General features: G+C 34.4%; 2 pseudogenes; one reads left to right on the top strand and one right to left on the bottom strand.

The window, feature by feature from the left end:
* Positions 1 to 17,017: 17,017 nt before the first annotated feature.
* LOC149999423 (gastrokine-2 pseudogene) lies at positions 17,018 to 18,163 on the bottom strand (annotated as a pseudogene).
* Positions 18,164 to 19,821: 1,658 nt separating this feature from the next.
* Positions 19,822 to 21,540, top strand: LOC149999422 (uncharacterized; annotated as a pseudogene).
* Positions 21,541 to 24,663: the final 3,123 nt, after the last annotated feature.

Here is a 24,663-nt window from a genome sequence, read left to right as displayed (position 1 = left end):
TTATATCCTGGACATTTTGAATATTGTGTCTTAATATTTAAATCCTATAAAAAATGTTGACATATTTGTTTTAGCATACAATTGGTTCAGGCCACAAGAGCTAACCTACCTGACCTTCTGTGGACTGTGGTCCCAATGCGAGTTGAGCATCAAAGCCTTTGCAGTGCTATTTGGATCTGTTTAGCAAGTCTACCTGCCAGTGGCCAGTCTAGCACCTGGGCAGTGGTCTACCTGTTAGATTATTTCTCCACATCTTCGATATAATAATTAGGATTAGATACACACATGGAGTTGAGCCGCTGAATTATATAAATCCTTTGTAAGGTTGCTTTCCTGAGCTCTTCCCTCTCTGTGACCTCCTTTGCACTTCCTATTGTTACTCAGGGACTTATTTTCTATCCTTAGCCAGAAAGCTAGAATTCAGTTACCCCATTTTGTTAATCATGTCTGTGACTATGCCTTCTTCTGGGACAAGCTGAAAAAGGATAGAAAGCAATGGCATTTTATGACTCAGAGAAAAAGGGTCTCACTGTCAGATTTTGGTTCCTGTGGCTCCTGCCATGAAATGGCTTGGAGACTAAGATGCAATGGGAGGGAAAAAAAAGCAGACTGATGGGTTTCTCCAATCCCGAGCATTAGAAGTTCCCATTCTGGTCTCAAGCTGGGACGAAAAAGCTGCTCCTGGAACTCCTTCTGCGAGCACGGGAGCACGTGCCCAGGTCCAGGGTGCGCTGCCTTCAGGACACAAATGGTGGCTTTGCTGCCAGTTTGTTGGTTCATTGCATTTTAGTTTGCTTCTCCGATTTACCTGCTACTACATATTTACTTTCCAGAGTCCTCCAGCAGCTGCTCCATGAATTCTGTACGCATTTAACAGCTGACTTCATTAGGACAGACTCAGTGGAATATCCCTACTATATCTTACTTGAAACTGGAACTACTGTTTTCTCAAATGAACTATTTTCCTTAGAATAAGATTTAGATATATAGCTATTAACAAAATGAATATGTTCAGAACATAGTTTGTCAGACAGTAATAAAAGCATAATATTTTGTCAAAGGCTGTCACAATTTCACTTCATGGTGATAGTGGTGTTAAATGAAGTAGGTTTTAATTTCTAAGAATATTTTGGATTTTCATGTATTAAAATTATGTGTAGATACATATACATACCCTTTTATAGGAAAATATAAAATTCTGCTATATCTTACATACTGCATTGTTGAATATGACTTATGCCTTTATATGAAATAAGACAGTGAAAATATACATATTTCTTAAAATGACAAGCATTAACAATTCTGTATCTAATAATAATTTGTTATTTATGCATGTAAACAGTGAGAATGTTTTAGAAAATACTTTCCATTTTGGAAGGGTAAAAGGAAGTGGGAAAATACTTACACATTACTGTTTTGATATGATTTCAGATGTAACAGAACCAGTTACCTGCTTTTAATTTTTTAAGGATTAATGCATATAATTTAACAGCCAACGGTAATTTATGCACTGCTGTCAGATTTTATCCATTTATTTCTATCAAACCATTGCCTGCACTCACTATTTATACAGAATATAAAGGCAATATATTACATGTCTGATGCTAAATAGATAATATTATAATTAAATAATAAAGTATGCTTTTAAAAAGTATTTCTATTTACTAATAGTAAATCACTTTTTAAAAATGTTTCCTTTCTATTATATTTTAGGACATATTACCAACATAAATTACAGGTGCATCAAAACAATAATGTCTAGAAAAATCTAATCTTCCCTAAAAAAATTTTTAAAAAAACACAGATCTTAAATTGATTTTCAAAATTAGTGGCATAGGTATCTTTTAAACAGATGTCTATAAATATTATAAATAATGGAAAAGGCACCTTGCCTCTCATGTCATTTAGAGGTTATTAAAATAAGCTTAATAAAACTATTATGAAGAGAGAACAGAAGTTAAAGTAAATTAATTGTAATACTTCTTATTTCTACCTAGAAGATCAAACAAACTTCACACAAGATAATAGTTTCAAATCCTTCCACAAAAATCCTCATCCTCATAAGATGCCGGATTCTTTCCAGCCCTCTCTCTGCACATATCACATCTTATGAATGAATTCTTGTCCATGATTTCTTTCAGAAGAGTACTGAGAAATGCAAATGTGGTGTTCTTTTGTGGACTGAAAACTCTGTCAATTCTACTCTTTGATTTTGAACTTCCTGAGGTTGTGCCACTTTTTAATGTTTTTTATGATTTCATGTAATCTAAGACTTGAGGACAAAAAACAGAAAACATTCTAGGCACAAATAGGGGAATTAGTCCTTAGGAAATAGTTAGCAATGCTGGAAGAGTGAAACTCAAGTGAAGGTAGCAAGCATGGCGAATGAAAATGATGCACAAAAACACTGTTCTCCAGAGGGAGCTTCCTCTGCTGCTGTATCTGCAGCCACAGCTCCTGTGAGCATCTGACGGAAGATTAAAGGCACAGCAATATTGATCCTAGCAGTTGCAGCTGCTTCTCACAGTTTCATACTACTTTACTTGATAGCCAAAAGTGAAGCAGAAAAAATCTGGTTCAAAACTCATCTATGGAGCCTAACAGGCATTCTAGAACCCTAGCTATAAAGGAATCTAGAATATGCAATTTTGAGTTTCCATTTTTAGTCCAACTCAATGGAATCTGAATTACCAAAAATGATATATAAATAATATTTTATTTTTAACTATTTTTCTAGTCTTATTGAGCTGTAATTGACATACAATATTGTATACATTTAAGTTGTACAATGTATTGACCTGATACACTTACATAGTATGAAACAATCATGTTAGCTAACACCTCCATCAACTTACATGATTACTGTGTGGGTGTGTGCGTGTATGTGTGGTGAGAACATTCAAGATCTCCCTTACCAACTTTTTAAAAAATTAATTATTTTTTTTTTTAGAGAAGGGAATGGATGGAGAAAAATGAGGGAGAGAAACATTGATGTGAGAAAGAAACATCAATCAGTTGCCTCTTGTAAGCAACCAGATCCGGGACCAAACCAGCAACCTAGGCAAGTGTCCTGACCAGGTATTGAACTGGCAACCTTCCCCTTTGTGGAGCAATGTCCAGCCAGCTCAGCCACACCAGTCAGGGCTCCCCTTAGCAACTTTTAAATATATAATACAATATTATTAATCATAGTCACTCTGTTTTACATTAAATCACCAAAATTTATTCATCCTATAACAAAGTTTATACCCTTTGACCAACAACTCCTCATTTTTAGTATTCCTGAATAGCAAATAATTTTAATGAAATACCTTGGTACCTCAGTACTTGTCAGTTTGTTCTGGAACTCATGACTTGTGCCAAAACCCACAAATACCAAACAATGAAGCATTTTCTCTTGCAGGGCATTGTTGTGACTCATACAAGTTCTAACAAGTGTGATGAGTTTCGAGCGAGCACCAACTGCTGAAACATTTATTTTCCTCATTAAAATGCAACGAGGACAGGATTTCACAAGTTCTGAAGCTGATGAGTACAGAGGTATGACTATAGCTTATTTATGTATTACTTTAGAATGAGCATATGAGAATACATGTCATAAAGCCTTTGTAGCTGCAAAACTCTACAATTTTCCTAGCACATGCAAGTTTAGTTGGGCTTTGAACATGACATTTTAAACACACCTATTCTCTATATGTCACTTTCTCCCTATGTATTGTTCTCATGAAATGCATTCATTAACAGAGGCAAAACGTAGCCAACATAACCACCTATTTGATGATGAGAGAATAGGGTTTTCTCTCCTCACCTAATCTTTTTCTTCCTACCTCTATCCAATTATTTAACATATACTTATAAAGTGCACATCAGAGAAGGAAAACTCTGACTCCAAAAAACCTCCGCTGCCTTGCGGCATACCTCTTCAGGGGAAAGGCTAAGGGAGTAAACCCCGACAGAAAATCCGGAGCCGGAGTCCCTAAGGCGGTTTGACGTTGTAGTCAACACCGGCAACTCCTGCAGCGCACCTGAAGCCAAGCTGTATTGACTCTGTCTTTCCCTTGGATCCTTCAGCTGCGAAGAGAGGGGGGGTCTGCTGCATGGGCAACAGCAGACCCTCCATATCACTCTGCCCAGGCTCTGTAGCTTCAGCTTCACTGGAGAGGACACTCCAGCGTCATCACAAGATGTAGATTTAACACGGGAGGAGACAGATACCGTGTCACTCCCGAGTCGGACTGCACAGCCATTCTCTGCGGTGCAGATAGACTCTTAAGAAGCTACACCATCGTCTCTCGAGACGGATGGCTGCCGACGATTGTTCTCATTTGCCTTATATATAAACAGAATATTATTTAGTATACTATTGTGAATTGTATTTCAATTTCCTTCTATTTTCAATCTTCTGCTAGTGGACTCTGTGGACAGTGTCACTATGTAGTTCATACACTTACTACTGTTTGACAAACAACTGAGAATGATTACAGGAATAATCACAATTATATGGACACTGCTAACTGTCATCCAAAATATTCTATAGAGATCTGTCATTCTTGGTCTATATGCAGGTCAATAAGTTCATAGAAGTGGCTGCCAACAAACCAAACAGTAATTATAAGAATGGTGCCATTTTAAACTAGAGAGTGTGGTATGGGCACAAGTACAGACAATAGGAGAAAAATAACAGTGTCCAGAAACTGACCTACACATATGTGCTTACCTGATATAAGAGTGAGAGCAAGTGCAATAAAAGGTACTTGTATTTACTGGACATATGGGAAAATGACTATTTAGGTCTTCTAACTCGTGTCAGATAAAAAGATAAATGCCAGATTTATTATAAATATTAAATAAATGTAAATATCAAAACAAAAAAAGTTAAGAAAAACAAAGAACATCTTTATTTTGGAAAAGCAATAATTCTTAAAAGGTTACAGAAATCATTAACCATAAAGAAAAACAAAAGTTAAATTAGACTCTATAAATAAAAACTATTTGTACCATTGAAAGATATCATTAAGAGAATGAAAAAGTGAGCCTCAGAGTGGGATAAAATATTATCAATTCATAGGTACAACAATATCTATATCCAAAATATGTAAATAATACATAGAATCAATAAGAAAAAAAGCAGAATAGAAAATTGATAATTACATTTTCCATAAATAATATCTGAATGGCAGGTAAATAAGTAAAAAGTTACTTTGTTAGTCTCCAAGGAAATGCAATTGATCCCACTAGACAACTATTGGACTGGAAGGAAAAGTATCAGTGTTGGGAAGGATAATGACCAGTGAGTCCCCTTATTCATTTCTAGTATTGCTATAATTTGATATAACCCCTGGGAAAGACATTTGATGGATATACTTACACTGAGTATATGTCTACGCCATGACCTAAGAATCCTATTCCACTGCATATTTTCAAAAGAAATGTATACACAGCTTCACCAAAAAAATAGACAAGCCCATTCCAAGTGTATTATTCTCAATAGCTTTGAACTGAAAATTACCAAAATGCCCATCAACTACAAAATAGATGCATAAAAATAAAAAGTATTATATATTTACATGTTAGGATAATATATTAAAATGATAATGAAAAGACTGTAACTAAATGATTCAGTACCTACAGTATTATCTGGTAATATTTTTGTTTTTATAAATTTTATTAACACTCAAAGCTAAAATGAGGTGTTGAAGGTCAGGCTAAGAGTTATATTTGAGTATGGCGGGCTAGTGCTGGAAGCAGTGCCACAAGGACCCTGCGGTTTTGCTAAATCTATTTCTTAATCCCAATATTGGTTTCAAGAGTTTGTTCAACTTATGAAAATTTATCAAGCTAAACATGTATGATTTGTTTCATTTTCTGCATTCATATATCAATAAAAACTTTAGAAGGAAATATAAATTTAAATGACTTTAATAGGAAATCAATTTCTAGTTAATAACAAACTTTTTTCCTCCTTATCGTCTAATTTCTGTTTGCTTCACAACTTCATAGCATGAGCTAGACCCTGATGTCATTAAATGCTTAGCCTGTAGTAATATAGCATGTATATAAACTGCTTAGATCACTCAAAATAATTTCCAAGGAATCAAATTCTTCAAGTTTTCAGAGTAGGAGTTGGCAGGGCGGAGTAGTTTCCTGATCTACTTTTCCTGTGGTTGTTAAAATAGTTATATGGCACTTGTTTCCCTCAAACTACTGCATTTGTAAAACTATCTATAGAATTACAAGACATGGTATTAACGGGGCATTATAGAAGCCAATAGATTTTTGAGTCATTGAAAACAAACTATTTTTTACTTAAATATGTTTATTAGATATTGGACATTTATTATGTTGTAATTGCTGTTCTTTTAACCCAACATTGACAAAAATTGAATGCTGACATATACTTTTATGTAACACTCTTTTTTTTTTTTTAAATCCTAACCCAAGGATGTGTTTGTTGATTTGAAAGAGAGAAGCATCAGTAAGTTGCCTTCTGCATGTGCCTGGACTAGGGATCAAACCCAAAACCTAGCTATGTGCCCTGACTAAGGATCAAACCCACAACCTTTTGGTGATGGGATGATGCTCCAACAAGCAAGCCACCCTGCCAAGGCTTATGTAACATTCTTTACTAATACATTTCTAAGGACTGCCTGTTGCTTTTTTTTAAAGATCTCCATGGTTTAAATGCATAACTTTCAATTACGTATAGAAATATGTCTTTATTCTGTCTTTTAAAAAGTGATAGCTTCCTTATTACATGCTGAATCCCTGTGGTTTTATAGAAGGACCAATATGTATTTTATTTCTCTATAAGCTAGTAAATACAGCAAATATTTTTCATATTCTTTAGGTTGCTTTTAAATCATATGGTCCTTAATGTTGACATGTAAGTAAATAAAAAAGGTTGGCATTCAATTAACATGAGCTTTTACAGGTTTAATGTGCAATAATAAATTTAAATCCCTTATTTGGCACTTTTAAAGAAAGTAATAACGAGTGAAATAAACTAGAGGAAATGTTCCACTGATTCATAATAAATTCTTTCTAAATTATTTGTTTCAGACATGAGGCATTTTCTTTGCAATGAAAGCCATAGGTTATTTAAACATTTCTGTCTGCTGTAAAGTCGAATATAAAATACAGATCCTTATACTATTTATTAAAAAATCACATGGTCTACGTCAGGGACTGCCATTATTTCATTTTATTTTTAGGCATTAAATTTGCTACTGTTTCTTGATTTCCCTTTATTATTTTACTGCCTATATACAGAATGTACCATGTTGTCAAGGTAGCATTAGAGGTTTTAATAAAATGTACCATTACAGTTTTAATTAGCAAGTAAAACTTTTGCAATACAAATGTGCTGCTTCAAATTATATCCTTGTTAAAAATGTGTTTGAAAATGATAACAGAAAGAATTTTTTGCTGGTATGGAGTGATATAAATTACTGAAAGTAATTCCAATATTGCAATAATTATTTTAGCTTTAATATGTATAAAATAACATTTTGAAATGGCAATAGCAAATTACACTCATTCCATAGGCAAGTGACTCTGAAAATTATCTAGTGCATGACTAAGGTTTGCATAATTGATTTATTACTTGATATGATTGTGGTAATTTTCTCAGAGAGATGCTTCTCTAAAAATTTAATTTGCATCATTTTTATTATCTCTTCCATTTTTAATAATACATCTTGACTATATATTGCTGGAAAAAATGAATCATTTTCTGAAAGTTGTTTTCCAAGCCTACTTTCTACATTTCATTTAAGGTGACATTCTAACTTATTTTTAAAATTACCAAGAACAAAAATAATGGTTACTCGTGTGAACCTAGTTCATGTTTGGTTAACCTCACAAAAATTGGTTTTAATAAATACAGAGTGTTGTGCCTTTTCACCCAAAGAGCTCTCATTGAAATGTACCAGCATTTCACTTACAGGCACTTTGCAACAATCATATTATATCTAAATTTAGAACAAATGATGTCTTGTTCATCATCACCCATGTCATGACCATTGAATGAGGTAGATGCCCATTGAAATGTTTTAATACATGGGAAAAGTAAACTTTAACTCCTCTCTCACAAATAGCTCAAATTAATAGCATGTGGATTACACCTCTGAATGAAAAAATAAAGCATCAACATTTACAGAATAAAATATAGAATATTATCTTTATGAACTTAGAGTAGAAAAAATTTCTAAAAAGTAAGCAAACACATTATAAATGAAAGAAAATAATTGATTAATTGGGTGTCATTAAAATTAAGCATTTCTGTTCATCAAAAGATACATGAAGTAAATATGTAAAGCATGTTAAAAAAAGAAGTCTTTCTAGATAGAGGGATATTAGAGATAGTGATAGAGACAGCATTATAGAGAGATGATGGTAAAAGGACTCATAGCTCTTGTGCAGAAAATATGCAGACTGTGTGTAATATATATACACACACATTTTCTTTATCCATTCATCTGTCAGTGGATACTCAGACTGTTTCCATAACTTGACTATTGTTAATAATGCTACAATGAACATGGCAGTACATATGTCTTTATTAAATAGGGATTTTATTTCCTCAGAGCAGATACCCAGAAGTGGAAATGCTGAATCATATGATAGTTATATTTTTAAAAATTATTTGAGGAACCTCTGTCCTGTTTTCCATAATGTCTATACTGATTTACATTCGCACCAGCAATGCACAAGGGTTCCTTTTGTTCCACATTCTTGCGAACATTTATTTCTTACCTTTTAGTAATAGACATTCTAACAGTTGTGAGGTGGTATCTCATTGCAGTTTTGATTTGCATTTCCATGATGATTAGTGATGCTGACCACCTTTTCACCTACCTGTTGCTCTTCTTATATCTTCTTTTGGATAAATAAAAAAGAAAGTGTATACAGATCTTCTGTTTCTTTTTCAATTAGATTGCATTTTTTTTCCTATTGAGTTGTATGAGTTCTTTATTTTTTTAAATAAATCCCTTATCAGATATGTAATTTATAAAACTTTTTTCCATTCCATAAGTTGTATTTATATTTTGTTGATGGTTTCCTTTGCTGTGCAGAAGCTTGTCAGTTTGATGTAGCTCTACTTACTTATTTTTGCTTTCGTGGTCTTTGCTTTTGGTGTCAAAGCCAAAAAAGTCATTGTCAAGACTAATGTCAAGGAACTTATTCAGTATATTTTCTTTTAGAAGATGTGTGGTTTCAGGTCTTATGTTCAACTCTTTAATTGATTTTGAGTCAGTCTTTGTGTCTGGTGTAAGATAGAAATACAGTTTCATTCTCTGGCATGTGGGTGTCAAGTTTTTCCCATACCATTTATTGAAAAGAATGTATTACATCCATTATGTGTACTTGGCTTCTTTGTTATAAATTAATTGAACATATATTCATGGGTTTATTTCTGGGTTTCCTATTGTGTTCTATCTAGGCATGTTTTAAAACTGGTTAGGAGATGCCATTTGTGTATTTACCATGTCACATTTTATATTACTATATGTAACTTTTATATTCTGTATTACTGGCATGTAGATAAAACACATCAAAATAAAAGCCTTAACTTTGTAAGCTATTGAAGTATGCTTTTACTTCTTTATAGGTTTTCCTTGTCTTATAGCTATTACCCCAGAAAAACTGTCACATTCTAGAATACAAAATATAACAGTGAACTGCCTATGTACAATTATTTTAAAAGAGGCAGGGACATAAACACTCAAAAACTTTAAAAAATTGTCAGTGAACTGCTGTGCGGAATGCAAAGTTGAATTCAATCACTGCATACCATCTTTATGGCTGCTGTGTTTCACATTTATATCTGCATTTGATGAATATGATGCATATATGCATAAGACAAAGATAAATGCATGAGGGTATGAGTAAGAATGTAGTCATTTCAAACAGAATAAAAGCTTTATTTCCCATACTCAGGCCTTAAGGAACTCTTGTTTATTGACTTCCTGCCTAATGTTTCAAAAGTTCAGAGATAAATTATTTATTGTTATGATCTGAATCCCTTGTATAGCAATTCACACTATCATTTTTCAGAATCCTTATCTTAGAATAGGTGCCTAATACCTACCATTCTCTTTTTTATCATTTACTATTTCTTACCTGTCCCTTTCCCCCACTACTAATGTATTTACAAGTATCTAGCCTTAAAAATTCAATTCTACTAGAAATTCAACGTCTTTTTTCTTTTATTTTTTACATAATTTTATATGTTTTCTCATAGATTTTGCCACTATTTGTGGCAAAGTGTATGTACCAGATTGTTTTCCTCCTTTAATATACCTTATTTTCTACACAGTGGATTGGCTCCATTAAGGCACCTACCTTAATGGTTTATTTTTAATTCACATATAAATTATTTTATTTTAGTTATTAAAACAGGCCCAGGTCACTTCCTCTTGTTGAAGTGGGAGGGATATAAGATACTCAGCTGCTATGATGTTTCTCTAGTTCTGGTGTCCCAGGTCAGTTCACTTTCCTCTCTGTAGCTTTACAAGTTTTCCTTTTGCTTCCTTCTGCATGATTTTCAGGGTATGTAGTTGTTCTTAGTAGCAACAAGCAAGAAGAAAAAAGGAGGAGTAAAGAATATTTATCTGGATTAAAATTCTTTTTACTGTCTTTTAACTTACCATTTGGACAAATATTTATTGAATAATCTTCCATGGGTTATATACTTTGCTAGACATTAAAGAATTTGTAAATGCTTTAAAGGAAGAATGTCTAATGTAAATCAATTGTTATCATCAATGTAAAGAAACCCAATGATAATATATTCGATTCTCCCCTGCTCATAGTAAGAACGATTAAAGTCAACCAGAGCTGATCAAAGAACGTTTTCATGGATGACTTGGAACTTTGACTTATGTAAGACTTTATGAATGGCATATGATGTTAAAGTGAATGAATAGCTAAAAATGAGGAAATTATTAGTATAAATAGATCAGGCTTTGAAACAGCTTGGCATGGTTGGGGTATTAAATAAATTTGATATGGCCTAGTGTATAGAGCAAGTGGGATAGTCTGCTAATTGATGGTGAATAGATGAAGAGCCAGAGGGGAATTTTAAATATAAAAGAAGAATTAATTCATTAGTAGAATAAAGTTGTTGAGCACTTGATGGTATATGAACGTGTGTTTACTTATATTCAGCTATTTTCCATTCCTGCACCTTCTTCATCGTCTGGTCCCGAGTGTTCCAAGATGTGTGCTGCCAGCATTTAGAGAGAAGCAGCCCTTTGTGTGGAGATGTTAAGTAAGCAATGAGTTCCGTCTTTAGACAGTGCACACAAAATGTCAGTGTTTTATATCAGTTACTGTGACAATTCGAAAGAATCCTGATACCAAGTTTCCCTCCATAGATGATACAGCTGTAGTTGTGAACAGTTTAGGAGAGCCACAGGCCTGTGGTTGGCAAGAACAGGGTTTCACAAAAACCCCTAACACAGCAGAAAGCAGAAGGAAAAGCATGGTAATAATAGCCCATTTTTAAGGGCCAAAGAAATGGAAGGAATGACCAGAGATTTCAGAAACCAGTGATGAGATATGTGTTCCATATTCTCTGTGTGAAAAAGAAATTTGAAAAGAAGGGGGATTTCCCTCTTCTTAGATTTTAGATTCTGAGAGGAAACTGCTCCATAGGCTTCTATCAAACCACGTTTTATGAAAATGGTGGCAGAAGTTAGGAGAAAGAATTGGTATTTAGTTCTCCTGACTTGCCCCAATTTCTGTGTAGAAAGGGACCCAGAAATTCCATTGTGTCCTTGAGGGGAAATAACAAAGTTAGTTGTGAACCTGGCTAGACAGCTTGTGGAGAGAGTTTCTTTCAATTTCAAGTGTATTAATAAAGTAAAAATCCTAAAAGTGGTCCTGCCTTATAGCACATATAATACTTATTAGCTGTTATTACCATTGACATCTACTTTGTGTCAGACATCTTTATATGTGTATCTACACTAAAAAATATTTTTCAGCACTTCTAAATTAAATCTGACTTAAATGAGTTTAAGGGAGAACTGTCCCCTTCCTTTTCATTATAAAAATAATTTATATCACTTTCCTATATAGCTAACAGGCTAGATATTTGTCTTCATTTCAGTTAAAATCCTAGAGATTTTATTTTACATTTAATTAATGGTTATATTAAACATATTAGATACTCTAGCTAATACATACTAATCACTGATTCAGATATATTAATAGCAAGGCATCATTCATTGATCATTTTTGTTAGGTTTGTGGTTACTACATCCTTTGGAATTAGGTTGTTCAATGTATTTGATAAGCTCTAAAATAAAATGATTATACAATACGGAATGTTAGTACTCTATAGTGTAGAAGTGTGGAAACAGAAATCCTGGGGTGGGTTAATTGTTTCTGTTCCAAGAAATCCTCAAATCCAGGCTTCTTTCAGCTTCCCACTGGGTACTTTCGAAGCTCTAGTCTTTATCCTCATGGTCTCATATGGCAGCATCTTCGTTCCAGACAGCAGGATAACGGAAGGGAAAGGAAGAAGGATGAGGATTTGCACCAAATATGCCTGAAAGAAGGTTCAGGGACAAAACTGCGTGAGGTCTTATTGGCCAGGACTCAGTCACCTGGACAGACTAACCTGAAAAAAAGAGGCTGCAAAGTGTAGTTTTTATGCTAAGCAGCCATGTGTGCAGCCCAAAATGTTCTTCTGATAGAGAAAAGTGAAAAAGGACATTGAGAAACAATAAGTCCCTATCAGACTTAACAGAGTTTTTATAGAAAAAAGTACAAAAATCTAAAGAATAAACCTCTGACTTATCAGATATTATGTACTTTCAAATTTTAAGGTATGAATTTAAAGTAGCATTCTTAAAATTATATTTAAAGTGTATTTTTTTTTCAGATAGTTGCATATTGTTTCTAAATTGGGTCAAGGAAAGTTAGAACTTACAAAATATTTTAGAGCTAATTGTCTCTTGGATTTTCTTATTCTGGGTGGATAAATTGTAAAATGAGGCGCACAGGAGTAATTTTATATATTAGCTAGAAAAGTCAACCCCTATGTATAAGTTCATTGAACTAAGATAAAACTTTACAGCCTGATCTGATTTGTATAAAGGTATGAGATAAAATAAATAAGATTCTAATAATTTAACACATGGGAATTAGTCAGTGTCTGCACTTAGCATAATCATGAACTGGAGCGCTTTAATATAAGAAATTATTTTTGTGCACATGTAGAATCGGAATCAAATTATTTTGTCCACTATGGCAGGCAACACGTATACTTCAGCTTAATCATATGTAAGTACTGAAAGGAAATTAATTTTTTACTTATGGCAAAATAAATATTGTGTCCCTAAAGATAATGCTTATGAAACAGTTTCTAAGAGAAGTTATGAATTATTCCATCACCAAAAGATCAATATTCTAGGCTTGATATTGTGGCTTGGGAACTGGGAAGATTAACTTGTTAACATTTCATCTGGGTAAGCCAAAGATTTTAGGTAAAATATACAGATATTGAAAAGTGAAAATGCCATCAATAGAAGCTGAGAAATTTTATAGCAGGTATAATATTCTTAGATAATTGTTTGCTTCAAAGCTCCAGGAAGATTCCCTCTGAAAATCCGAGACTATAAAAACAATTGACTGAGAAACAGCATTTTGGTGAGATTATAGCTGTTAAGTCAAATATACATTATGTACAATGGGGATATTATGGCAGGTAATATAACACACAAATTGGTCACTCAGAACATAACTGAAATTAACTGCCCAGTAAAGAAGTTTCTCAACCATTTGAGAGACCAAAATCACCTAGACACAGATAGATTATAGCTACAAAACATGTATGTAGGAAAGATGAACGTTTTCAGTGGTTATATAATTTGATAAGAAAAAACTTTACAATGATGCATGAAAAATAATAAAGAGCTCTCAGGCCCAGGACAATACTTTTTAATTTTTTAAATGAGTAGTATCTAATAGAGAGGTACTTGAAAGGCTGATACAACACCGACTTTAGCAGAAGCAATACATTCCCTTTTAGTCATCTTCTCATACAAGAGTAAAAGGAGGACACAATCTGGGGAAAGTGCTGTGGTCATGCTATTACTGATGGACAGGGAAATTCATGTTCCCTCCCCTCCCCACTGTAAATGTTCACTCTGGCATTGGAAGAGTGCATATATTACTCAGCTATATCGAAGTTTAAAATTTAGCCATGTATCAGCTATATGGAATCTAGCAAATATATTATTTAGCATTCAATCAGGAAGTAAAACTACCCTAAGTGGCAGTGAATAAGAAATGTATTAGTGAGATTAGGCCTTACACAATTATGGGAGCAGATAAGGGCCTGGCAGAGCTGAAAGGAGTCACCACACTCCAGGAGCTCAAGCTGCTATGGGTCTGGCCCCGTGGTTATGGACTGAGCCAAGAAAGCAGCAAAAACACGTGTGAGCTGCATAGCACCTGACACTCTACCCCGGACTTCACAGGTAGTAGCTGTTTCTTCAGTATCACTTTTCAAATCTCACACTTGTATTCTTTCAGTGGCCAAACTTGAGAACTGCCCAGGGAAGAGAGTACTAGAAAAGGTAGTTTCAGTTTAGCCAAGTTCAAGCATTACAAAACTACTATAGCATTATATTACCTAAGCCTCCACTTATGTTTCCTAAAATGGAGAAAAAAATATTTCCTTGATGTGAGTTGAAAAATATGTAAATTGAAAAGTATGCTAGCTCCACTCTCCCTCTGCCAGAACTACCATGCCTGTGAGAAGCCCTTTGTCATACGAGGCACAGCTACAAAGACCATGGGAAGTGAAGTCCTCCTGCTGCCTCTCTCAGAGGTAGATGCATTTGTAACTCTGTCTTGGAGAAACAGCCCCATGGAGACATGCAGAAATGGCCTTTTAATCTCCTAGGCTGTGCTTTCAAAGCAGATTCCCAGAAAAAATAATGCCATAAAGATGGGTAAAGTCGAAGCCACAGATTTTTGAGTCAAAAAGATCTGTAAGTAGACTGTCTTATTTAAAGTGTGACACCTTATCTATTACATTGATAATAATGTTAATAGATATTAACTATTGTTACAGGGCTTTACTGAGGGCTAATGAGAGTCACTGAGCACCTAGCGCAATGCCATGCACATAGTGTGTTTTTAACAACCAATTTCTCGTTCAATTTCCATTCCCATCAACCAAACAGCTGTTGCTGGGCTTGCATAGACTCCGCTCCCACTTATTGCATTGCTCTTGTACAATACATGCTGATTGAGTTGAATTCAAAATAACCTGTTTATAAAAAAAATTCTATAAAAAAATAAATAAATAACCTACTGTCAAATAAACTTTTAAAAGTAAAAGTAAAGTAAATGTCAGCTTATATTTAAAGGTTACAGAAAGCATATGAGGAAACAGAATAGACTACCTCAAAAGATGCAAATAAGCTAGTTTAAAAATCAGAAAAGAGAAGACATTTGTAGGTCAAATAATTCACGTTTGTGATAGCCAAGAAATGGTTTCAGTCTTTGTGATAATTCATTTATCTCCACATCAGGCTTCCATTTGTAATGTTATAATTAGAATTTGAATTCCTCATTCTTCTTTCAAAATGAGGAGCAGGTAAATGGTTTTACAACAAACTATCAAGGTATTAGAGGTGAGCAATAAAAGCAATATAACAGATAAGGCCTGATGGAATATTAAAAAATCATTTTTGAACAAAAACTAATTATTTTAGCTAATACTCATAAAGATTTAGACAAAATAGATAGTATATCTCTTAAATTAAGTACAAGAACTGAAATTTTATGCTAATAGACCATTAACTGGAACTAGCCTGAAATACTTGCATGTAAAGTAATGAATTCAGGAGGAGATAAATGTTGTAGAAAATTTATTTTAAAAACACATTTTATATCCCAAGAAAGATAAATGAAAACTTATAGAACAGGTTTGGTATAATCAAAGAATTAATAATTTCTCTCAACTTAAGAGGATCTAAAATTATTAAAAACATTTCTATAGCCAGAGCTGGTAAAGTGGGCTCAAAGGGAAATTAATTTTATGCTGGTTCTTAAATCACCTTATCTCAATGCCTTCCCCAAGAGGACTTGGCATGTCTTTTTGTATCAGGGGCCCAACTGATCTCTTGTATCATAATTTTATTTTTTATTTTTTATTTTTAATTGAAAAAATTTTTGACACTATAACTTGCTTTTAAGCCACAGCCTAGGATCAATTGTTTATATTGCACTGTGTTTTTAAAGTTTAAAATTTTTGCTTACTGTTATATTTAGTTTATGATTCATTCATTTCATTTGTTGAATAGTTTTGCTCTCTGCTGTCTGTTGAAGGTTTATTTATTGATTTGCTTCTTGGCACTTAAGTTTTCTATGATTAAGTAGATGGTGTCATATGGTTTAATGCTTGGTGTTTGGAAAGTGCTCTGCCCTTTTCATATTACGATACCTTGGGTGAATTATTTCAACCTTCTCAGCCTCAGTCTCCTCACCCATAAAATGGAGATGATAATACTACTTACCTGGAAGAATGGTTGTGAAGCTTAAGCAATATAATGTACATAAGAACACATAGCACAATACTTGATGTATATTGAATTGTGATAGTTACTGCTACTTCCCGATTTCATGAAATTTCAACAACACAGATATGGTCTGACATTCTCACTTGTAAAATCACTTCTGATTAAAGTTCCTTTTTTCAAGGTACTGTGTTCACATGCATCTCCTTTTTCAATGGAGTAGTAGGGGACTGTGGTTTACATCCTCATCACAATTCTCTCCCTCATTACTCTTAGCCTAGTAACTAAGTATGCCTTGAACATGTCTTGCTTCTAACTACATTCAAGTCTCAGCATAACATGATTGGGTAATGATGTCTCTACTAAGAGGGAAGAAGGAAGGTTACCTACTAGAAAAGGCATAGAAACAGAGAAAGCACAACTAGAATTGTGCTTTTTTTTTCTGTAAATGTAGTATTTATATTTTACTACTGAATCACAAAGTTAGTTGGGGCATTGGGAAAGAATTTAATTTGGCCGCTGAATAGAAACCAAAGGATGTATTTCTTTGAAAAGATGCAACCAGTGGGCTGATGCTTAAACATGAACGTATGCGCAGATGGAAATCCCAAAGATGCCCAGGAGCCCAGCCTTTGCACAGCCTTGAGCACCAATGTCATGTGTCTTTTCAACCACTTCCCTCTTATATAAGGGAATATGTTTGCAGAGCTGCTCAACGGGTGACCCAAACAAAAACCATTTCACATCTGTCATCAGAGACTGCAGAGAGTTGTACTTGACCCAGGTGTATTTGTTGGAGAACATGGTGTTCAGAGCCTGCCTCTCGTAGATGTACCGTTTGAGTTCGTCCAGGGCAGGGATAGCTTCATGGTTCATCTTCAGGATGTAGCAGGCTCTTCGGGAGAGCATCCTGGATGCGATGTACCAATGTTTATAGTCAAAAACCGTGGTAGAGGAGCATGATCCTGCATGGATGTTAATGATGGCAGCATTTTTTTCATTGTCAATTGTCACTGTCCCCTGAATATTGCCACCATTGTTGTTTGGGCTGATGATGTTATGAACCTCAAATCCATAAGATTGTGTTCCAAAGATGGTAGAACATCCAGCTAGATAAGGGAGATTTTGTTAATTATGTATATAATCAGAATTTATACCCTGTCAGAGATATTATGATAAATAATTCTAGGCCAATGATAGCTTCATCATTGATTGCAATGCAAAGTAGTCCTTATAAGAGAGTATAATAATAAGCACCCAATAAAGGCATTTTCATTAACATAGAAGTAACCATTCTTAGGGTTAATGAGTGAGCCAACTTAATGTTTTCTACTGAACACTCTGAATCGTATTTTCTCCCAAGGTTCCTTGTTATACAACTTGTGACCAATGAACAACTCTAGAGAGATGTTAATACATGAGTGAATGTTTTAACCAAAATGAGCAAGGGAATATTTGTGCATTAGATAAATTTATGGCTCGCACATTTTGATGGTTGAGTTACTATAATCAACAAAGCTGGTTTAATGAGCACATTCTCATGACATACCACATGGTTTTGTTCTCTGCTTTGCTTTATTGAACACCTTGACCAGTAACTTGGGTGAAAATATAATAGACATGTTTATTAAATTTACCAAAAGCTCATACCCTGTGATGACAAGATAAATACTCAAACAGAAGCTAGGTATTATAAGAATTATTTTAAATTAATGTTCAAGTTCTTTCCATCTCTCCAAGTTACATTATTCTATTTATCTATTTATCATTTAAATAGCTTTATTTTATTTGAGAGCCTCCTCATCACTAATAACCATTTATAAATACATCGTCCTCTCTTTTGTTATTTTTTAAGACTTTTTATTTTTTCTCTTCCAGAAGTACTCTCTCTTCTTCCAGGATTTTAGAGGGTTAAGTTATTTTTATCTAAAGGTAAGTCTCATTTATCTAGTGAATCTTAGAGTTAAGCACTAATTAAATGCATTTTATGTGAATTCACAGATAACCCATTCACTGTATAAACCTTAAGTTAATTCCCCAAGGAGAGAGAAGGTATATTTATCTCTAGGTCAATAACACCTAGAATAATATTATTAAAAAACAACTAACACATTAAGCACTTATTATCTGTGTGTTAACTCATTACACCTTACAACTCTATAAAATAGGTGCCATTATCAGCTACACTGTACAGATGAAGAGATTGAGTGAACAGTTAAAAATAGTTTGTTTAGATAATCTTATGCCATTATGGAAGACTTAACTATATGCATTAGTACAATAAAATTATTTTTATGACAACTTGAAAGCAACTGGGAATGCCTTCTCACTAGTCTATAACTGCCACCATTTGGCAATATGTTCTTTATGATGCTCATTCAGCCAGATTCATCTTCAAGAAGAAAATTCTCAATGGCTTACATAATTACAGGTCATCATTTACTAATGAGACTTGGTTAATAGTAAATAAAATTATGAAATTATAACAATATATGTGCATCAAAGAGAAGGGAAGGTGGATTTTTTAGAATGTAAAAAGGCATGATTTTCAGGGACAACTCTGTTTCTTATGTAAAAAGAGAACTTAATTTTGTAACCTATAAAAAAGTCTTCTTTTTTGCCCTGGCTGGTGTGGTTCAGTGGATTTGAGCACCAGCCTGTGAACTCAAAGGTCACTGATTCAAATCCTAGTCAGAGTACATGCCTGGGTTTGCAGGCCAGATGCCCAGTTGGGGGCGTGCAAGAGGCAACCACATGTTAATGCTTCTCTCCATCTCTGTCTCCCTCCCTTCTTCTCTGTCTAAAAATAAATAAAAATAAAATCTTTAACAAAAAAAAGTCTTCCTTTTTAATAAAAGGAAACCAAAGAGACTTCTATCCATTTCCTAGTATTTTTAGAATAGTACTAAGACTCTCCAGGCATTTCAAGTTGGATAACTGATGCTCACAGGGACATGCCTATCTCTTGCTGAAAGTGTTATAATTATTATACATTCAACAGCATACAGACAGTATTTAATATGATTTCACTAAGGGATAAATTGAATATAGACAAGAAAAGAAATATATACTGCCAAATACTAGTGAGAGGTGAAGTGAGAACTGAGAATTATATTTCAGATTAGATCTCTAATCTGCTTTCACGGTTAGGATGAAAGCTTGGTTAAGTAGTAACAAGAGAAAATAGAATGAGAGGAATTCAAGGCAGCAAGTATAAACAAGTCTCATGAGGTATTTTACTGCAATACAGAGCAGAAAAGGAACACAAGCTGTAAATAACATGGGTGTCTTTATTGTAAGGATGAATACGACCATAGCATATTTGTATACTGATGAGCCAATATATCCACTCAAAAGTGGAAAATTGATGAAACTGGAAAAAGATAATGTGGAACTAAGCCCTTTCATAGGAAGGAGAGCGTGACTTGGAGTTTAGCTTTATGCTGGAGTATGGGAAGTACATCTATTTTTAAAAAGCAGCCAGACAGGGTACAGGTATCTAATTCAGGTAAGCTGTTACAGAGACAATGATGAAATTCTCTTGCTATTTTTCAGTCTTCTTAGAGGCAAAGGTCAGCTGAGGGGGAGGAAAGGAAATGTGTTGAACATTAATAGGAAGGTGAGAGATTTAAAATAACTTTCGGGTAGCCAGTATTCTGTTATCTTCCAACCTGTGTAATAAGTGAGTGTGGATGTTGCTCCAGAGTCTCTAGGGGCTAGAGCTCTGTAAACTGATCTAGGACTTGGAGCCAGAGCTGGGAGCATGGCTGAAAGGCTGACAGATATCCGTGCAAGAGTTGCAGAAAAAGATTAAATTTCAGGGATCATTGGCATTCCAGGATGTGGCTGTGGACTTCACCTCAGAGGAGTGTCAGCTGCTGGATTGTGATCAGAGAACATTGTATTAGAATGTGATGTTGGAGAACTTCAGAAACCTCATCTCACTGGGGGCTCCAGTTACCAAAACAAAAACAACCTTCCAGGTGGAGCAAGGACAAGAGCTGCAGATGGTGGAGGGAGACAACCCACACTGGAGTCACCTAGAAGCTGATTGCCCATTTGTTGACAAATCAGAGAAGCACCAGAAAAGCAAAAACAATTTTTTGTATTCAGTTTTGTTCACATTCAATAAATTCTGACTATGGAGAGACTCCATAGTTACAATGTGAGCACACATCATGTTGGAAAAAATCATATAAAAGCAAGAAAAATATTATATAAATGCAAATCATATGGAAAGAGTTTGCAACCTACTTTAGACTTACTTAATTATAATAGATATTATAATGGAGAAAACTCTTATGCAAGGACTGTGGCGAAGCCTTCAAAAAGTAGTTTCATTTAATTAGACATGAAAAAAATCACACAAGAAAAAAAACTTTTGAATGCCATGAATGTACGAAAGCATATAGCAGGAAGGAACACCTTATCACTCATCAGAAAATTCATAATGGAGAGAGATCCTTTGTGTGCAGTGATTGTGGGAAATCATTTATGCATAAATCACAGCTGGTTGTGCACCAGACTTCCCAATGGAGAGAAACCCTATGAATGCAGTCAGTGTGGGAAATCATTCACATGGAACTCCTCCTTTACTCAACATGTGAAATCTCATAAAATGGAGAACTCATTTGAATGTAAGGAATGTGGAAAAACCTTCAGGTATAGTTCATCCCTTTACAGACATTCTAGAATTCATACAGGAGAGAAACCATACCAATGTATCATATGTGGCAAAGCCTTTGGCAACACATCCATACTTGTTACGCACCAAATAATTCACACAGGAGAAAAACCTTATGGATGTATTAAATGTGACAAAGCCTTCATCAAGAAATCTCATCTCCTTAGATATCAGATAACTCATACAGAAGAAAAGCCCTATGAATGTAACAAATGTGGGAAAGCATTTTTCCAGAAGCCAAATCTTATGCTACATCAAAAAGTTCACACAAAGCCCTGGCTGGTGTGGCTCAGTGGACTGAGTTCTGGCCTGTGAACCAAAAGATTGCTTGTTCAATTCCCAGTCAGGGCACATGCCTGGGTTGTGGGCCAGGTCCCCAGTTGGGGATGTGTGAGAGACAACCACAAATTGTTTCTCTCCCTCACTTTCTCCCTGCCTTCTCCTCTCTCTAAAAATAAACAAATAAAATCTTTAAAAAGAAAAAAAATAACTTTCTATGACAGTGCGTGCATGAATAATCTCTGAAAAATAATAGTATTTTAGGATAGAAATGAGGGCACAATTGAAGTTATGGTGATGAATTTAAAGCAAACAGGGTGATAAATAGATAGGGCAGGGTTTTGACACATAAATTCTCTAGAAAAAAATGTGTGGAGAATGAAAATGTGTTCAAGACAATGATTTTAATGTATGAACTCTAAACTAGGTAAAAAGGGACACTGACTAACAAAGGTACCTATTAGACCACAAAAGTTTCATTAGATTAGTTCCCAACTGAGTTGCAAAGTGTGGGAATATAAGTTCTAGAAAATTGTGCTGAAAAGATAATAGGACCTGGTGAGAGGAGTTTTGAAATTTAGATTTTTGAGGTGATGAGTTATTTGATAATATCCACACATGGTTATGACTACAGAGCAGTGATAGAGGAGGCATGGAGAACAAGCTCACCGGACAAGATGAGGTCAAATGAATGCACTGGTAAACTACATCAGGTTCTAGACAGGCAAGAATGATGACTTAGATCCAGTCAAAGTTGATTTTTCTTTATTTATATACAGATTCTTCAAGCACAGCTCTTTGAAGATTCCCTAAGTCTTCAGAGTGCTGACTTGAATTTAGTAAACATGCTGTCTGAGAGTACTAAGATTCCAGAGATTCTACCTTTTATACAAACAGAATGGGCCTTGTCAACACTCAAGAATATTTCATCATGCCCTGACTGGGTGGCTGAGTTGGTTGGAGCATCATCCCACACACCAAAAGGTTGCAGGTTTGATCCCTGGTCAGGGTACATACAGGAGGCAACCAATCAATGTTTACCTCTCACATCAATGTTTCTCTCTCTCTCTCCCTGTCCCTTCTCTCTCTGTGTAAAATCAATAAACATATCCTCAGGTGAGGGTTTTAAAAAAATATATTCACCACCAAGAAAGAAATGCTTTTACATGCTCTACATACTTATATACACATTTGGGATTTTTTTGTTATTACTCTATTTATAGTAGATGTGTACATAACTAACACAGAGGGTGTATGTGAATATTAAAATCCCTGGTGCTTTAATATTCATCATAATGGAAAAGGAAATGGATCTAGAGGCTAAAATGAAAAGTACTAATTGAGTGTAACTAGGTAAGTACAAGAAGATGTAGCAAATGGTAATATTTCTGCCAGTGTTTTTAAGGTGCTGAGAAATGATGGTGGCAATGAGGACCTAGGGGAAAACATGACTGACATCCTGCTCTGGGAGTAGGAAGGGAAAGGAAATATAAACAAGCCCTAACTTGGCAGTCCTGTAGGAAGACCATTGCTCTCGGGATAAAAGAACCAGTTCAGTTTAAATGGAGAGAAGAATTTCAAAGAAGTGGTCATTTTGCTAACAGACTATTAATTCCCATAGAGGAATTTGGGGTGATTTGGGAAATATGGGAGATGAATCAAATTAGGAGACTTAGAAATATATATGGGAATTTGGGTAATAAGCTTTATGGTGGCCCATCCATTTTATGATTAAAATTGTAAATTATGAGAGATTAGAACTGATAGTCTCCTAGATGGAGGAGGAAAATCAGATCTAATTACATCCTTTTACTTAGGACTAGTCTCTTAGGCAGTGGTTCTGGTGACATGATGAATGTCAGAGTGGGTTGGGGGTTTGTAGGTGTTCTTTCCATTCCTACCAAAGGCAGCACTGAGGCTGAATGAAGGCTTGTCATGTCAGGAGTACCATCATAGGACAATGAGTAGGCTTCATTTATGGCTTAGATGTTTCTATATTTAATCATCTTGAGTAGCTGTATGTTTAAAGCCATGCTGACCTTCAATTAAAAAAAAAGTTTTTAATGATAATTTTTTTGATAGAACAGTTATGATCAAAAAGCCAACACGTGCTAGTGACAATGTGGAGAAAAGGGAGCCCTCATATGCTGTTGTTGAGAATATAATTTGGTGAATATTCCTCTCAAATGAAAAATAGAGCTGCCATATGACCTAGGAATCCCACTTCTGGTTATTCATCCAAAGAAAATGAAAAACACTAATTTGAAAAGATATGCACCCCTATGTTCATTGCAGCACTACTTATAATAACCCAGATATGGAAACAACCTAAGTGTCCATTGACAGATGAATGGTTAAAGATGTCCTACATATATACACACAAACACACACACATATACAGTGATGTATACTAAGTAATAAAAAGGATTGAAATATTGCCATTTATAACATCTATGGACCTAGAAGGTACTACGCTAAGTGGAACAAATCAGACAGACAAAGACAAATACCATATATTCTCACTTATGTATGGAATCTAAAAAACAAAACAAATGAATAAATAAAACAGGAACAGACCCATAGATATAGAGAACAAGCTGATGGTTGCCAAAAAGAAGGGGAGTTGAGGGATGGATGAAAAATATAAATAATAAAAAAAGAAATACTATATAGTTACTTAGTTTCAGCAGTACTTTTCCAAATGATTTGAGTAACATATTCATAGATTTTAAGGTTTGGTTGATATTTCTATATCAGGTAGATTGCTTTATAATATAGAAGAGAGAAAAATTATTCAAAAATTAAACTCAGTAACCATAATACATTTAATAACTAGAAGAGAAGATAAAAATTGTTTTAAATTTTCTACATCCACTCACTAGACTTCATTATACAGTGTAAACCTTTCTATATTTAGTTTTTATAAATAGAAACATCAATAAATTTGATATGACATATGATGTGATACATTACAAAATAACAAAGCAACTCTAGACTATAATAGATAGCATTGGACAAAGCAAAACATACCCCAAATCACTGAATTTCTTCTCAGTTTGTCAAGGATGTAGTGATGATGAAAGATTTAAATATTTATTTCTTGTAAAATTTTCAATTTGGGGGAACATATCTTTCTATCTTTACAGATGAATAATGAAT

This window comes from Furipterus horrens, unplaced genomic scaffold, assembly GCF_987537825.1.
Source record: "Furipterus horrens unplaced genomic scaffold, mFurHor1.1.pri manual_scaffold_10, whole genome shotgun sequence".
NCBI classification, from domain to species: Eukaryota; Metazoa; Chordata; class Mammalia; order Chiroptera; family Furipteridae; genus Furipterus; species Furipterus horrens.
Note: the sequence above shows the minus strand (reverse complement) of the source record. Positions and strands in the feature narration are given on the sequence as shown.